The 17,473-nt window shown below is 40.4% G+C and overlaps 1 long non-coding RNA gene across 1 annotated transcript; it reads left to right on the top strand.

Annotated features, from left to right (window-relative positions):
* The first annotated feature begins 10,418 nt into the window (after positions 1-10,418).
* LOC134515409 (uncharacterized) lies at positions 10,419-15,188 on the top strand. Its single transcript, XR_010070975.1, has 4 exons — positions 10,419-10,727; positions 10,937-11,048; positions 13,057-13,131; positions 14,238-15,188. It is a non-coding gene; the product is annotated as an uncharacterized LOC134515409 (long non-coding RNA).
* The last annotated feature ends 2,285 nt before the right edge of the window (positions 15,189-17,473 follow it).

Here is a 17,473-nt window from a genome sequence, read left to right as displayed (position 1 = left end):
TATTTTAGACTGCTTTTCTAAGGAAATGGCCCTTATATGTGCTCAGCCTCCACTTGCCACGAGAGAATCCACTGCTTGGTAAAGTTTTACCTCCCATATGGGTTCTCTGGTATCTAATCAAGGAAAACTTCTGATTGAAGCACTTCCCGTGTCTGGGCCACCACTAAGGGCTTGTACATGTGCCTTCTCTAATGTTGAGTAAGCTCATGCTGTATGTTAACGTAACTCGGTCAAAAGAGCAGTCAGCCACGACACAAAAATCCATCAGCTTCATTAGTTTAGTTTCACTGTGTGCTGAACAACGCTTTCTTCTCCACTTCTTTTACATCTCTCTATAATCTCAGATATATCAGCAATACTTCACAAAGCCAGTGTTTGGTTTCAGTTTTTTCACCTTGTTTTCTTTTTCACAGAAGCTGTCTGTGGTACGTACCTTATTTCAAACTTAATATTCCCCTTTTTTGAGGGCTTCCTTGCCACCTTTACCATGTTTGTTTTCATGAAACCAGATACCTTCTAATTTCTGTCTTACTGTTTTGTTTTCAGATAGCTTCTCATTGCTGTTTCTTTATTTTTCTCTAAGAATTAACATGGCTCCTTGTTCTGGGTAATAAAAGTTTGTAACTTGAGAACCTCCTTAATACATGTGTGATGGTATTTGTTATCCAACAGAGAGATGGGAGGTCAGGATTTCTCCATAATGGTTTTATATAGGCTGGAGAAATAATTATCCTTCCTTGGCTCGGTGTGCTTTGTGGCCAGAGCTGTTCTTCCCTCCTGGTTTGCTCAGTGTGTGTCATTCCCCACGCTCAGTGGGGCAGGAGGGCTGCCATATGTGGCCAGTAGTCTGCCCTGTGTAAAATCCAGCCTGTTGCCATAAAACCCTCCAGTATTGTCCACATAACTGCGTGCAATTTGCAGGGGGAGAACCAGTGGGAGTAGTTAATCTGTAGAAGGAAAGGGGAGAAACTATGCGGGTATTTTCTCCCTCGTTACTACCAATCAAAAATGATGGTATGAAAATATGTAGGAATATCGGTGTGATGTATGAAAATGTAGGATAAAAAAAACATTCTAGATAATCTTAACTTGGTTATTTCTACATTTTTGCCTTTATCCTCCTGTCACTATCAGGCCTGAATACTCTTGTGAAACAAACAGCAGTTATGACATCTGAACGTCATGAATTTAATGACCTTAAAAATATGCTGTTTTCCACAACTGTAACTGCTTTCAAGTAACCCTCACATTTGGCTGCTGCTATGTTTTATCATGTATATTGTGGCTCTTTTTTTTTTTCTCCCTTTGCTTTTGTGTTGCTTTAAAAAGACAACAGAACATGCTGTGAGTTAATGTTTCACTTGTAAAAGGTTATGGATTAAGCTCAGCTGGTTTCTCAGGCTGACACAGGGTTCATGATTAGAAGAATGAAAACAAACATGAATTGAAAATGTCACTAACCTTTATTGGGCCCTGAAAATCCCTGAGCCTGCATGACAGGAGGCTTTCCTGTTTTCAACAGGATAAAGAAGATTGAAACAAAACAGCACGGATCTTGGCTATTTACATCTTTTAATGAATGCTCTTCACGTTTGGGTCCCTTTGTCAATCTCCCAGTTTTCAAGGGTTTAGCTGTGAAAAGTGCGGATGGTATCACATACTCTTATAAACCATGGAGTAGACATCTGTCTAGGATGCTTTTTCCTCCAAATTATGCTTGGTGTAAAGGACCACGTTTTAAGCTTCATTTACGACTATGCATGTATAAGGTAGCCAATTATCCAGTCCGAGTGTTCAATAGCAGAAAGGCTGAATAAAACCATCTCTAAGTAATGCCACTGATTTTATTTTATTAAATTAAATCAGAGAAAACATTTTCATAAATTCTAGATGATAGTGCAGTTCAAACTTGAAAACCACTTAATGGAAAAAAACCTTTTTCACTAAAAAAAATTAAATAAATCAGTTCTTGCTCTAGCTGCTGCTGAAGAACATGCCCTGTCTTAGCAAAGGCAAGAGGAACTCAAAGCTGACTCAAACTGGCCAGAGTGGAAACCAAAAAAGCCACTGATCTGGGAGACTTTGTTTTGTCAAGAGCACGGATTCAGGCCAAATATCTTAGATCTACAAACTGAAGGAGTCTATTGCATGGTCTGGCTGCCCTTCCTCGGCACTAACTCTGCCCATGCCCTAGGGAAGAATTAAGCATCACACTTGGCCTTGCAGACTCAGATATTCCCTGCTTCCTCATTACCTTACACTGCTCAGCTGAGTTTTTTCCCAGTCAAATTACTGAAAACACAAAAGAATTATCAAACGTTTTTTTCATCTAGGCGGTGAAGGAACAAGGCTTATGTTTTTCTTCAGTTTAAAATTTTTAGCTGCATGCTTTAGTAACAGCTGTGCCATTGCTTCGCTGATTTCATAGGTAACCTGAGAAAATACTTTATGGAGGAAGAACACCAGGGGATCCTGCAACCAAATGTATTTCCTTCTCCCGATCTATAAATGTCTGTTGGATATGGAATTTTTGCCTCACAAAATCACATTTACCTTTTTCAGAAAGTGAAGTGAGGCAATACAGACCCACGCTTAGTACATAATTATTTAACATATCCTACTATTTCATGGTGCAACTCTGACCTGTAACTGAGATTTAATGAAGTGCTTTGGCAGAGAATTAATATTAGGGGGAACATAAACCTGCAATTTTTTAGTCTCACTTCATCCAATTATAGTTTCTTCTTACATTACATAATCTATTTTACAGTTTTTGGTGTAGGAGCAGAGTGAGAGCTTATAATATTTTAATCAGGACTAGGTTTTTCATCTCTAGCTATTTCAGTCTTCTGCAAATATTGAGGAATGTCATATTTGATAAAATTTACTAAGGTTTCTTAATGATAGAGGACCTTAAACCACAGCTTCAAAATCAGCTGAGACCTCAGGCTCTAAACATGAGTGGACATGTGAGTCCTATTTATTGAGTGATAAACCAGACTAATTGAATTAACTGAAAATTAAATAAATGGCTATTAGGTGCTCAAAAACTGGAGTGTTAGCTCCTTAAACAGTTGGGCTTAGGTCGACAAAGGTGGCTTTGCAAGGCAACATCAAACTTCCAGGTCTCTTGCCACACAGTGAATTCACATCTACCATCTCACGCTCTCTAAGTGGACGGATAAAGTAGAGAGCACAGTGGAGAGCTACCCAAACTACCCGTGGGAAGAAATATCAAGGAGTATTAGGGACATGACTACATATTTCATACTGTCAGGCGAGTATCGTGCTGTACCACTTGTGGAATTGCCTCCCTTCCACCTCACCAAAGCTAGCTTGGAGAGAAGGAGCGTGAGCCTCTTCTCTGTAACCCTGTAAATCCGTAATTGCCTGTGAAGGGTGAGGTGTGCTTCTGGTGTTCTTCTGGTATGCTTCTACAGAATAGAGCGGCTGTGAGATGCTCACATGGACAACAGAAGTTTAAGGGGGATTTGATCCTGCATCCCAAGGAAACACTTCTGATACTACTAGTGACTGGGATGAGAAGGGTTGGAATGAGGGAATGGATGGCTTCTCCTCCTGGCTGTGATATGCCTGAGGTTAGACATTCTCAGGGTATGTCTGACACGTCAGCTCTTGAAAATAAGGCATAGGGTAGAAAGCCTTGTCTGGGAATGTCAGTGGGTTTAGGTGTGGGATAGACACCAAATTGCCAAGTGCTTTCAGGACTCAAGCATTTCTCCTCATTCCTTGTGCAGAAACTTAGTCTCCTAGGAGATTTCTCTTGTGGAAACTTGAGGAAGTTTTGAGCATCTGAATTCTTGATTTGGGTGCCCAAAGTGGTATTAAGATGCCTGTATTCTCCTCTTGAAGCTAATTCACAGAGGCAACTTTTTTAAAGATACCAAGTGCATGAAAGTACGTTTGAGTGCTTTATTTTGATTTGTCAAAGGTGCATGGGCAATTTGTTTTATTTTGGTACTATCTGTCCGGGACACATACGGATTTTCAGTCGAAATAAGTTAGAATCAGGCTCTTGTGTACTTCAATACCTCTATCTGTCTGTCTGTCTATCTGTCTATCTGCTGTGGTATATGTTTAGTTACTGAATGCACTTTTGAAATTAGGTACAAAAGTCCAATGGGCCAAGGCTCCAAAGGCACTTATGTGTCTTTGGAAATGTTTTTTTATGGCATTTTACTACCGCATTATCTGTTCTGTGACAATCGAAGATGCAGAAAAGAAAAGACTAAGTGCTGGCTTTTTCGTTTTGTCTCCAGCTATAATAGTTAAAATCCCATGTTATTTCTCTGGGAAAAAAAAAAAAAAAAAGAAAAGAACCACGCTGAGAGCATTTGGAGCAGTGTAACATTGTTTAGTTTAATTTGCTAAGCTCTTGAGAGCAGTTTCACTTAATATATGGTGCCATATAATGTCCTGGCTTAGTTTGGACTGTGTGAGAGTGAAGCATGAACTCAGGCATAACTCAGTGACCGTTGGTTTTAGTTTTGAAAATACATGGGCACACCTGATTTATAATCAAAGCGAGGAGCTAGTGACACTTGGCATTTGGAAATTATTGTTCAGCTCAGTGCCAGTTTCTGCTGAACTCTCCCAATGTACTTTCGTCTTCACCCGAGTACTTCTGACTGCTCAAGCAGAAAGGTTCCCTTCAGCGGAGAACTGAGCCAACCGTTTAAAAGGTGATTTTTCCCTAATAAAACTTTACAGCACTTTTATGTGAATTCAGCGTTTGTGAAAGGCCCTGCACTGACAGCCCGGGGAACAGAGGCCCTAAATCCATTCATTCGCAGGCCATGTGCCGTGCAGACAGGGGTGGCAGCGATGTCCCACCCTGCTGTACTCACACGTGTTCTTCACAGCCCAAACATGGTCACCTGCACTGGATAAAAGGTTGATTTGGTCTCTGATGCTCTTCGGTCATTTGATTTTTCACCTGAGACTGGCACAGGGCTGCAGTCTGACTCCAGCTGTGGCGAGGTTTTGTGGTGTGGATGCTTGCATATTTCCTTCCTCTTCACAAGGTATACAATAGCTTTTACCAGGTAGTGGATTTTTATTGTAGTACTGAAACCAGCTGGATTTGTACCAATAACTTGCAGTGAGTGAAACATCTTTCATTTAATAATCCATCCCTTTAGCTCAGTTGAAATGTGATGATTAAAACAGTGGAGGAAATGTTCTTACACACTGGAATTAAAGTAGAAATACTTATGCAGGCAACACCAACACTAGTCCTAACACAAAGTGTAGGGGTAAATTTGTATTAAAATGTATTAAAATCAGCATGCACCTCAGAGATGCATACGACGTATTCAAAGCCTATAACTCAAGACAGAAAAGATGCTAGAGACAAGGATCAGTTGGATTGCACATACACCAAAGTGTTGTGTTTGGAACAGGTTGCCCAGGGAAGTTGTGGCTGCCCCATCCCCGGAAGCGTTCAAGGCCAGGCTGGATGGGGCTTTGAGCAGCCTGGTCTAGTGGGAGGTGTCCCTGCCCATGGCAGGGGTGTTGGAACTAGATGATCTTTATGGTCCCTTCCAACCCCAGCCATTCTGACTCTATGACATACATACCCCCTTGCATTCACGGGCCAGGCTGCCCCACTGAAGCCCCATCACTCTTTTCCTCTAAAACAAGGGGAGGATGCCCGCTGTTCATTGAGCAGCCGAGTGCTAGGAGTGATGCTCAGGAATGGGGGGCAAGAAAGGCATTGCCACCACCATCGGTGAGTGGGGGACCAAGCAGATCCAACACCCTGGGCTCCGCAGGGAAAGAGGCTCAAGCATCTCAGGCAGGAAAATCAGTATGCAGGTGGTTCAGCAAAGACATTCTGCCTTTAGGTATAAGAAGTAGCACAGCTCTGAGTGTCTAGAACACTTTTACAGGTTGAAGGTTTTGAAGGTTTAAGCATTGAGAACTGATGCAAATTATGGCTGAATTTTGTGGACTGCTCTTAGGAAGTTAAGAGGAGATATTCTGCCATTTTAGGCTTTGTTCTGTATTCTCTTTGGTCGTTTTTGAAATTACCCGAATTATGGTCTGTGAAATAGTTATGGTGAGGTAATTAACATTTTCACTGGAACTTTAAAACACAGGAGGAACGAAACACTCAGGAATGGAAAATGCACTTCTCCCGGTCAGCCACGGGCATTTACTGGAGCTCGAGGGAATACTTTCTAAGGGAAAAAAGATAATATAGAAAAAAATCTTGTTATTTGAGAGAGTGATATCAAGATCACTGGTTCTCTTGAGGCATTTAATCTCAGATCACTATGAGACAGTTCCCCACTTTGTATTTCCCTGGTGATTCAACTCTGAGGGACTTGTGTCTTCGTTGTTAATTTCCCTTAAAGAATCATTTAAAACTATTAAACCTCAATTAATTTGAGGCTGAATTCAGTACAAGTGACTGTGTTTAGAATTAAATGCAACAATTCAAAGATAACTTATCTCACAGCAGTGTTGCATTTTGTGATGATGCTATTTCAAAGCATACACAAAAATATGGGTGAATATTTCCTTATTTTTTTCTATGCTCTGTTTGTGCTTCTTAAAGACCTACTGGAATCTTATATTAATTTCTGTGCTTAATTTGGCGTTTATTGAGAAATGGGAAGCAGAAGAGTTTGACAGAATTAACGTGATGTGCCTCATTCACCTGTCCACCAAAATCCCACCTATAAAGCATCCTTCCCTGACGGCACTGAAATCTCTGTGTGTCTCCAAGCTGCAGCTTGTCCCTGACAAGCTTATTTCATTGCATTTCATTTCATGGTTCCCTCCAAATGCCTTGTACACAGTACTCCTATATGTTTTCTCATTTAGAAAGACTTGCCGGGGAAGTTAAGGTATTTCAAGTAATTCTGTTCACGATCCACGGCAGGATTATTGTAGATTGATGCGTGACGGTATCCTGGATTCCTGATGGAACAACATCCTTAGGATATGAACCTGCATATGCACGCAGTACTGGGAGGCTAATTGTGTTTGGTTTAACAACTCTCATTTACTGAAACAGACTTATTAACTGGTCCATAATTTACAACCTGAGTTTAATTGTCTTTTATTTCACTTTTCTCTCCCTCTCCTTTCTCTCCCTCTATCTTGCTCCCTCATTTTCCTTTTCTCTTTCTCCCTCTTTCTCAACCCATCTCCTCTCTGTCTCCCCCAGACAGCACGGGCAAGTAGCAGAAGCCCGAGCTACCATCATTGCTACAGTCAGAAAGGTAAGTGTGCAGATAACCTTCCTTTAGAGCTGTGTAGCATCATCAGTGGCTTTGAGGCCCCTGAGGCACACATCGTCCTTGGGACACTGTCACTGGGACGACGAAGAACTGCCATAAATCTGGGCCACCTAAAAATAGGGCAGCTACTTGGTGACTAAGCGCTCACTGTGCTTTGCTCCCCATGAGGGAAGATGCTTACGTGCATTAGGGCCAGCAAAAAGTCCCTGTGCACTACTTACCAGCTCAAAATAGAGCCTACGCCGCACGTAAGTGGCTCCAAAGACTTATTCTGGCCCTCTGTGCTGGAACGAGTGTCGTGCAGCACGCGTGCAATGACTGCCTCCTGATGAGGAGTGGTGTCATCTGATGCTAAATGACAAGGGAGCAAACCAAACACAGGAAGGTCTTTGCTTGCTGCAACAGCTGCTCCCGCTGCTAATTGATGCTGTGTATCTGTGGCATCATCCCAGCGACTATTTTAGGTTGTTTCCAGCTGTGAAGGTTTTTGTCTCACAGCTAGTGGTATCTGTGCAGCTGGCAGAGCGAGGTAAAAATAAACACAACTAATTCAGCAAAGCAATGAGGAAAATGTACAAAGAAATGTAAAAATAATATAAGCCAAGGTTATCTGGGAGAGACATCTGAGTTTGCGTGGAGAAAGGCATGGAAAAGTATCGATCACCTGCCTGTGTCTGCCAAGAAAAGGGAAATACTTTAATGTGAATTTGGGACTTATGAAATGTGTCGGATGCTGAAATTTTCCAAAGACCAAGCTCTGACGGCACTATTGACAGTTCCTCTACCATGTCCTATGCGTATGTTTAAACAGTTACTATAAGGGAGGTATTTTGAAGAATGAGAATATAATTATTCATTTATCTTTTTCTATAAACTCCTTGCCTCTTCCCTGAGCAATAGTTAAGTAACTACTGCTAGTTAGAGAGCTTTTTGTTCCTCTTTTAATTTGGATATTTCTCTTTCAGAAACAAAACTTGTACCACCAAACTAATTTCTTCTGTTTCCCCACATCTCTTCCAGTAAGACCCACATTAACCCTGCTTAAATTGCTAACAGCATTAGGGATGGCTGCAGAGATATTAGGTAGCACCATCCCCCCTGAGACCCTAACCATGAGCTTCCCTAATCTGCGAGGGAGGACAAAAACAACTGGTTTTGTTCTGCAGTTTCATATACAACCTGTTTGAATCCAGCTTGTACGCAGGCCATTTTAGAGGAAAAAGATCAAAGGGGATTTCCTACTAATCCTTCTTAATATTTAGAGATTCTGGTTATTGTAGGAACCTTGACTTTGAAAAATTGTCATGAAAAGAGACATGGTCTAGTGGGAGGTGTCCCTGCCCATGGCAGGGGGGTTGGAACTAGATGATCTTTAAGGTCCCTTCCAACCCGAACCATTCTATGATTCTATGAAAATTTGAGGCACAAATAACCTGCTCCATCGGTACTCTGTTTATGTACTTCTATGTATCTTAACTCTTGGTCAAAAAAGCAATAAATATGTGTAACCAGAATTATTTTAGACTTCATTAAACATTTTAAAGTATGTACTTCTGACAATTTGTCTTCACTTTTAGTGACAAGAAACATAAATTCTTGTACAGATATTCCAACGCTATTTGTCCTGGTTTAGGTCTCAGTTAAATCTAGGGGGTTTTCCTCTTTAAAATACAATTTGATCTATTTTATTTCAGTAAGTTTTTCTAGAGGTATTTGTATTTATTTTCAATCCTTGTAGCTGGCTATAGTTTTGTGAAAAATGTAGGTCATGTGTTTGTTGATGCCAAAACCACCACGTACTTCCATTAACTTAGGAAATTAACTTTAGGTTTCCAGAAAGAGAATTTTGACTACAACACAAAGAAAATATTTTTAATTCTCTGCTGATGATGTGTTTTTCTTTCCTTTGCTTTCATGTTTCTAAATGTTTATTTTTGCTGTTTTGCCTCAGAGTTTTGGATACAACACCACGAGCTGTGCACCGGTACCGTGGGTGGGCAGCCTGCTAGAACAGTGCCCGATTCTAGCCTGGAAATACTGACCTCTGTTCTTTTTAAATAAGTAATAAATTTCTTTCTGCCTGAACTTGGGAAACTGGCATTCACGAGTCAGTCACATTACCTAGAATGCAAATACATGCTACTTGTAGCAGCGAGGCATGAACTAACACAAAGTTAAAATAAATGAACCTTGCTTGCTTTTATCAAATTGGCCTTGCTCAACTATTCTATTTACAATATCGTTAAGTGTTTTCTTAATACATTCCGATCTGTTCTGTTCTGTAAGGAGAAACGGTACCTAGAAACACAGAAACAAACATTGCAAAAGAAAGGAAGCAAGTTCATGAAATAATATTTGGTCAATCTGCAGTTACAGAGCAGTCCCTACTTCGTCTCTTCGTTTCAGGTTATCCATTTCTTAGAGTTTCCTGTAAGACTGGATGCTACACTGGTATGGAGCTATATATTAACATTGTTACATGTCGGTAGAATATGATATGAAGCCATATCTATTTATAAAAGGTGCAAATCTGGGCAAGCTGTCCATTATCACCATGTTAGGTGAATTGTAATATAAAATAAAGTCTTAAACAGTTGCTAAAAATGGGTGAGTTTAATATTCTACCACAGCATCCGCCCTGAAATAGTATCGAGTAGGAGTGAAATTTGTCACACTTCACTCAAAAGAACATTTTCATGTGCTCATTTAGGAACAGCTCGATTATAGGTATATGAAGAAATAATGAGAAGCTTTATATTCACTCTTACCTCACATTCAAACGCCTTCAGTTAAAAAAGAAAGTCTATTTTTGTTTTACAGAAAAATATATGACTGAAGGTCATTATGAATAGATTTATGTTGAATGAGCCCTAAACTCGTAAATGGAACTTTGTCTCTTGGGGAGAGCATGTGCAGTGGTCAGTTACATTGCTCTGGAATCTTACTTGTTTTTCAGGCCATCTTTTGAAATATGTTCATTTTTAAAAAATCTGGACAATGTCCTACCTGTTAACGAAGCTTTACAAATTACTTGTTTGCATAGCTGGAGGACAGATGAAGTCGTCTGTCTACTGCTAGAGGTGGTTTTGTCATTAGCTCCACCGAGACCAGGGTTTCATTCAGTGAATTTGCATTTTGCTTTAGGCTGGGGGAGTGGAGCTGAGGCCTCACATAAGGATGCAGCTCATGGAAAAGTCACTTGCTGCCTGCCAGGCCGCCGTTTTGTAGCCTGCGAGAAACACCACCGCCGACATGTAGAGAAAAAGCATCAAAGCATCATTTGCACAACGCCTTAAATTCTGACTTCTGTTCTACAGTGCTTTACAAATCCTGCATCTGACGGGGCTGCATCTCACCTGCTTGTGCCAACGGGCCAGAATCCAGCGGAGAGATATCCACAGTCTTTGCCCACAAGCCTGAAACTGCTGCAGTGGAATGAGTGCTGCTGAACGAGAGGTCTCCCATTGCTAAAACACTATCCTTAATGCATCCCCTCTCAAATAAATCGTTCGGGATGATTTCCACGGATGTCCCGCCTAAAGGGACAGAGGGACAGTGACCTGAGGAGAAAGAAGCCTGAGAGTTGGGGAGATGAAAAACTTTCTGGGATAAATAAGAATCAATGACTTTGATTTTTTTTTTTTTTTTTTTTTTTTTTTCCCCAGAGCATCCCATTCCTTTTATCAAGCCACCTAGGTAGATTCTTGAATCCACCTCCTGGAAAGGAGGCATAAACCTGCTGCCTGAGCTGTCTTAAGAGCTTGATCAAGCAGTGAGGTAAGTGCCTTTTACTACATGGAAACTACAAGGTCAGAAGGGGAAAAAGTACTGACGAGATGGTGATTATGAGCATTAATCATAATAATATCGAGGTCTTATATAGCACTTTTCATCAGGAGATTTTAAAGCGCTGTACAAAAGAGACGAGTCTCATTATCTCCATATTTTAGATCTAAAATGTGACCTCCGGTACCGTAAGGCCGTTCTCTGAGGGGAAGAAAAGACTACTGGCATCAACAATACGTATTCTCTGTTAAATTTCTAATCATCACAATGAAGATTTTTTTTTAAATATACTTGTTCTGTGGACTCTGTAACGGAATTTTAATTGCTTTACTAGCAGCTCGAGACGTAATGAATGAATAAATGTAACTCCTGTCAGGACGCTGCCATCAGCTGATTGAACCGGTACATTGGCATTCGCAGGGCGTATTCAGACAATTGCTTCAGCATGTTCCGTTATGTTGCTGGTTATTGCCTCGTTTGTTGAGGAATGGTAATTGATACAGGTGTTGCGATGCGCTGTGAAATGGATCAGCTTAAACCACCTTCAGCAGGGGTTTAAACCAGTCCTTCTCCTTTGCCTTTGCAGAGGACTGATGCACAGATCTTTCAGAACATCCTAGCTAAGATCTTGCACAGTAACTAGCAACTGAGAGATGGTGGTTGTTGTTTTTTTTTTATTAGAACAGCCTAACTCTACCACAAACAACTAACTATGCCCTGAATGCCCCACAAAATAGTTATGCCGAGCAAAACAGGAGTATTACTGCAAGCTATTACTGAAGGGTCAATTTTTACCTTCTGCTGTCAGGAAAATATTTATGTTTTATTGTGTTAGAAGATGGACCTTGACATCTATCAGCAGAATGTTATTGTAGGAGAAAAGATTTATGTGTGCAGAACAGCAGAGAACAAAACTCGGTGCTCACCTCTCTGCAATGTCCCTGGTGGGGAGAGGCTCGAGCATTTGCTGGGGATTTTGTTCATCTCTGGGGCCAAGGTTGATCTGCACAAGTGAGACTTAAGGGGAAGAGAGTTTTTTCAGAGTTGTGAGGAGTTTTAAATATCAGGGAGGAAAGTCAGGAAAACAAATAAATAAAAAAAATACACATTTGTCTGTGTTCAGACAAATGGCATCAGTGAGGCTGTATTTGGGGGGGTTTAAAAGCCACCCTATGGAAAATGGAGTTTGCAAACCCCGCTCCTTGGAAACTGTTTTGTGAGATGATGTTGCTTTTTAGAAGGAGGTCGGCTTTGACCAATGATGTAGACACTGACTGTTAAAGCAGCTGCTTCTAGCATAGGGCATGTCCCGTTTTCTTTTAAGCAAAGATGATTTGAGATATGAAACACATACAGGAAAAAAAGCAAAACTACTGGCAGATGCTACATTTCAGGGGATTACCTGTCTTTCTACAAAGAGTAAGACCTTTTTGTCTAGGAACAGAAAACATTTTTATTTAATAGCAAATCATCCTGTATTCTCCTTTTGCCTAAAAATAACACTAATGACAGACCGAAGGCCTGAAGTAGCATCTGCTCATTTTTATTTAGAATTTCTCTTGCGTTTGATCTTTTTTTGTTTGCAATGATGATAAGGAATAAATACGACTGATCACTTAAAGCTCTATTCATCAGACTTGTCAGCTCCATGGGAGCTGGTGATATACCTTATAGGTCCTGCACCAGCTGAACTTAATGCTGTTCATAAAAATTTAAGCTTCCTGGCACTGCTGAAAAGAGATTGTTTTTCTTTGGACTTCAGCTCAAAAAGGTCTTGCCTATGTGAAAGATGAAAGATACTCAAAACTCCATACCAAAGGGCCCCCAGACGTTGGACTAATATTGATTCCAGTTGCATGTAGATTAATGGTATAAAAAAGAAAATGCGAGCTAGCACTTCAAACTTCTGTCATGCCAAAACAAATCTCAATTTGCTACAGAATTCAATAATTTAACATATTTGTTTCCTTTCTGTTTTTGGTCATGTACTGTTTGGCAGCAATCTTTCGAATATACTTGTTCTTCTAAAGCATTTGGAGAAGACATAATAATTTTTGTTCTGCAAGTTCTTCAGGTGAGTTTTTCGTATTAGAAGTCTGAATTATTTTTGCAAAATTTACTGATTACTTATTTGGGTTCCCAGATGGGTAATTGCAATTTTATGAAATCAAGTTTCTCATTAATATTCTCTTTTTTTCCCCCCATTGTACTGCAGCTATACCTTATAAGGAATTAATTTGCTAAGATCTTTGCAAGAATGTTAATACTGGATATATAATAACGAAGTGAACGTCTTTCAAAGCTTTTAGCAAATCTTTCAGGGATCTTTTGGCATATTCTGTCCCCATAACTAGAAGCAGCTTTACATTCCTGGAGTAAGTAGGTACAACATTTATATCAAAAGACTTGGAGGAGTATAAGAGTTTATGGTGACTCATGTGATGTGCTGACTACTGTCAGCTTTCAGGAGTCAAAGTGAACTGAGAAAGTCAACGTTTCCTAGGATCCCAGATGAAAGCCACCAATGCGACTATTTCCTTCCAGCCTCACCCAAATATACGCAAACTTGCTGTTCATCAAAATAAAGAAGCAAAAAATATTAACCTCTGCGTAGCAACACAGTGAACAGGAGCCAATGCGCATAGGGAAGGCATACTGCTTTGTACCGTGTTTAAAAAAAAAAAAAAAAAAATCATCCATCAGCCTTCAACAGTCCCTTCAAGTAAGAATCTGGAGGTTTTGAACCGGCCATGGTGTGAAGAGGCCCACTGAGGTTTCTCCAGGCCATTGTACCTCCTGTGTTTCTGAGGGCAGACAGCCCTGTTTCAGCGAGGGGATTAGACCGATGGCACACGAGGCAAGCTGCGTGCAAGGAAAACTGCAGATGTAACGAGGCTAGAAGGACTGAATGCCAGAAACAAGAGCCAAACAGGGTGAGGCAAATGGGGTGCTAGTTTTTTTGTTAGCAAGGCAAACTGGAGTGCTAGCGTTTTAGTCTCTTTTGCTTTGGATAATAGAACAGGTAAGGACTGGATTACTGATGGGAACTGGGATGTCCTCCGGGTGAGCAAGTCAGAAATTACTTAGCTGCAATTCTTGTTTTGAAACCTGTTTTTGTTTAAGAAACCGTGAAAACAAACCCCGAATGTCCAAATGTAGCAGAAATTTTTTGGTTTTCAGAGGAGGAATAGAAGAAAACACTGATTTGATTCGGAGCACACTGCCTGCAGGTCTCATGCTGTTATTCTCCCTCGAGGGCCAGGGTACCATATCCCCTGGCAGTAAAGCGACTCGAGAGAGGTGTGAGTCACAGCGTGTTAACACCGCGGTGTGACAAATGAATGACGTCAGACTTCCTGCACTGAGGTAGGTGCACACCACCAAGTGCAGCTGCCAGCTTTAGCCCCTGAGGACGGCGAGTAACCCTCATTGGAGGCTGGCCCTTTCCTACTGATGCTAAAGCCCAGCCTCTTTGAACGCTCCTTGAAGGATGACAAATATCGTATCTCTTCTTATATCACCTGCAGCTCGCTCTTTACCACCTCACAGAGAGCAAAATCCCTCTTGAGCAGCCTCTCTACTATTCCTTCTGTTCTCCTGGTTGTCTCTTGGGAAAGCAAGTTTTGGGGACAGCCGCTGTTTTCTCCCTCTATCACTGTTCCACCTCTTTGCAGAGTCTTACAATGCAACATCAGTCACAGTTCATAAGTGAATACATATGAAAATATTATATCTACCCTGGGAGGTCTCCATGCCATTTATTTAAGCACCACCAGTGTTGACTTTGCCCTCATTTCAACATGGTGTTATCTTTCGTTCAAACTGTGAGAATTAACAGCTGTGAATATTTAACAACTGATTTTCCAAGTTGATGATCTTGGTGATAAGGTCAGGATGCCACAGTGTCTTGACTAGTTTACTGTGTCTCCCCTTTTGTTGTCTAATCTGAACAACAATTAAAGGGTAAGTGCTCTGTTTTGTCACTGCCCCAGTACAGCGAATTATGTTCTTGTTATTTGTCACACTGCTAATTTTTGTGAATGGATAGCATTGATGAAAAGCTACTTAGCAAAAAAGATTTAATTTGTGAATGCAATAAGCTTATTCTGGAGGGAATCTACTTTTTTTTTTTTTTTTCCCCTGATCATTGGTTAAAATATGTTAAAGAAGATCTATTCTGCTGTGGTGCAATACTCCCACAAGACATTGAAATCCTTGCATCTAAGACAAATGTACAGCTAGATTTGTACAAGTGAAGAAAAAATGCACATGTACTCAGAGTATTAGGTGTTAAGGCCAGGTTATTCACTTCCTAGACTCATATTCTGTTTGTTCAACCTACTTAATTACAGATTTTAAACATTGAACGAATGTGCAGTGAGCACACACCCCAAGTCAGACTCTACTCATTAACAACAACCCTGGAAAAAAATTAAATTTAGCTTAATATCTTCAACGCTGAAAATGAAAGTTGGGCTCTTTCAGAGCAGCGGGTTTGGAAATCTGCCACACATCCCCACAGGAATCCCTCTGCTGATTGTTGTGCAGCCAAAGACCTGGTCAGGACTAGACATACCTAACTTGGTGGCCTATGGGCTGAAGATGTTCAGGGAAGGTATTGAAGTGACTGTAAACAATACAGCAGCAGGTTGTGAGTAAAAGAAAAAAAGAAAATTTAAATTATTAGTGCATGTGTTGGAGTTTCCTGAGCTGAAGTTTGAATTTCAGTTTAACAATGGCTTTTATATGGCTGAAATAGTCGGATAAAGTTTAGAAAAAACCACTCCAAGAGAAACTCAGACTGAGTCCCTTGTAGCATCCAAAATGGCTTTTCTACTACTTTTCCCTGTCTTTGTCAAGTAAGCTACTTAACAATTAGGGCTAAACTTTCTTCCAAAAGTGTTTTGGAAAATTCATTTTCAAGACTAAATTTATAAGAAATAAGTGTATTTCTTGATAACGTACTGGTGCACATTAAAGGTTTTCTGGGTTTTTTCCCTCCTGTTTCTGTGCTATCCATGCTTCCCCATCTCTCTTAGCAGGCAACAGACTGCTAAAATATCTGATTGCTTTGCTGCTTTTGGGAAAATCAGGTAGATTGCTTTTCTGTGTGCTGAAGAACTGCAATGCAAGTTTTCACACCACTAAAACTCCTTCTGCGAGTCAATCCATTTCTTGAGAGCCTGCCTGAGCACCCCAGTTAATTCACTCCAATTGCTACCACTAGCATTTTGCCTTCCTACATCTTCTCTCCAATTGTAATCAGCTGCTCTGTAATCATTTGTTTCAAAGTGAAATGGATGTAAAATTAATTTTTTTCCTTTTTTATTACTATTTATTTATTTATTTGTCTCTGTGCGCTAGCATTCCAAACACCAGCAAAACGCATGCCAGGGCCACAGAGGCATTTTGGCAGCTCTTTAAAAGAGGAAAGAAGACGCTAGGCTTTAGAAAATATGTTATTATAAGCCTCACTAGAGAAAAACTTGTTTCTTTTGACTTTTTTCATTAATACATTTAAAACATTAAAAACAAGTATCAGAAGCCTACTTTACCACACAGCTGACCACATGAAAATAAAATATGTATAAAATTGTTTAGAATACTTAAGCCTACAGAAGGAAGAGTAGTGTAGTGTGGAAATTATCAGGGAAAAACTGTATGGGAACAAATGTTTCTCCGTACTCCAGCTGCACCAGCAAACATTGCGTACTGAAGGGGTAAAACCAGATCAGGCAGCCCTACTGTACCAGGGCTATTGTAGCATATAACCCCAAAGACATTACACTGCTGTGTTTCAAGAGCTTGTGTGGAGGATCAAGACATCCCATCATCTTTGGTTCAAAGACGAAACAATAGAACAAAGATGGAACAATAGAACAGCACCTGAAAGAGAAAGCAATCTTAAATGTGAGGGACCTGACAAGTTCGTTTCTGTGGTAGGTGGTCAATTTTCTGTCATTCTCCAGCATATCTCTTGTATCCATTCAACTTCTGAGAGCATGAGAGACTCTTTATTCACTGAGGAGCTGTTGATTAACGAAATTATGCAGGGAGTTGACTGAATTCTCTTCTGACAATTCAAATACTCTGATGCAATTATTCTGTGAAAAATATACACGTTTCCACTGGCACTGATCACTGCTGCGGTTGATGTGCTCTGGTAAAGTCCAGCGTTTCTAGGAATATACTTGGGTGGAAAGTAACAGCTTTTTCAATGATCAATGAAGACTTGGAAGCTCGTAGTCCTAATACCAAGGTTATTTTGAAGATGAACCTAAAATAAGTTAAGCTATAATCATGTTAACTCTTCAAGTATTTTTTTTATTTCTTACATTGTTTTGAAATTTGTGCTCCAAAGTGCGAAGCCAGCCAGAAACATGGATTGGAGCTAACCAAAGTGGTGCTGCCTTTGG

This window comes from Chroicocephalus ridibundus, chromosome 4 (genome assembly GCF_963924245.1).
Source record: "Chroicocephalus ridibundus chromosome 4, bChrRid1.1, whole genome shotgun sequence".
In the NCBI taxonomy this organism is placed as follows: Eukaryota; Metazoa; Chordata; class Aves; order Charadriiformes; family Laridae; genus Chroicocephalus; species Chroicocephalus ridibundus.
Note: the sequence above shows the minus strand (reverse complement) of the source record. Positions and strands in the feature narration are given on the sequence as shown.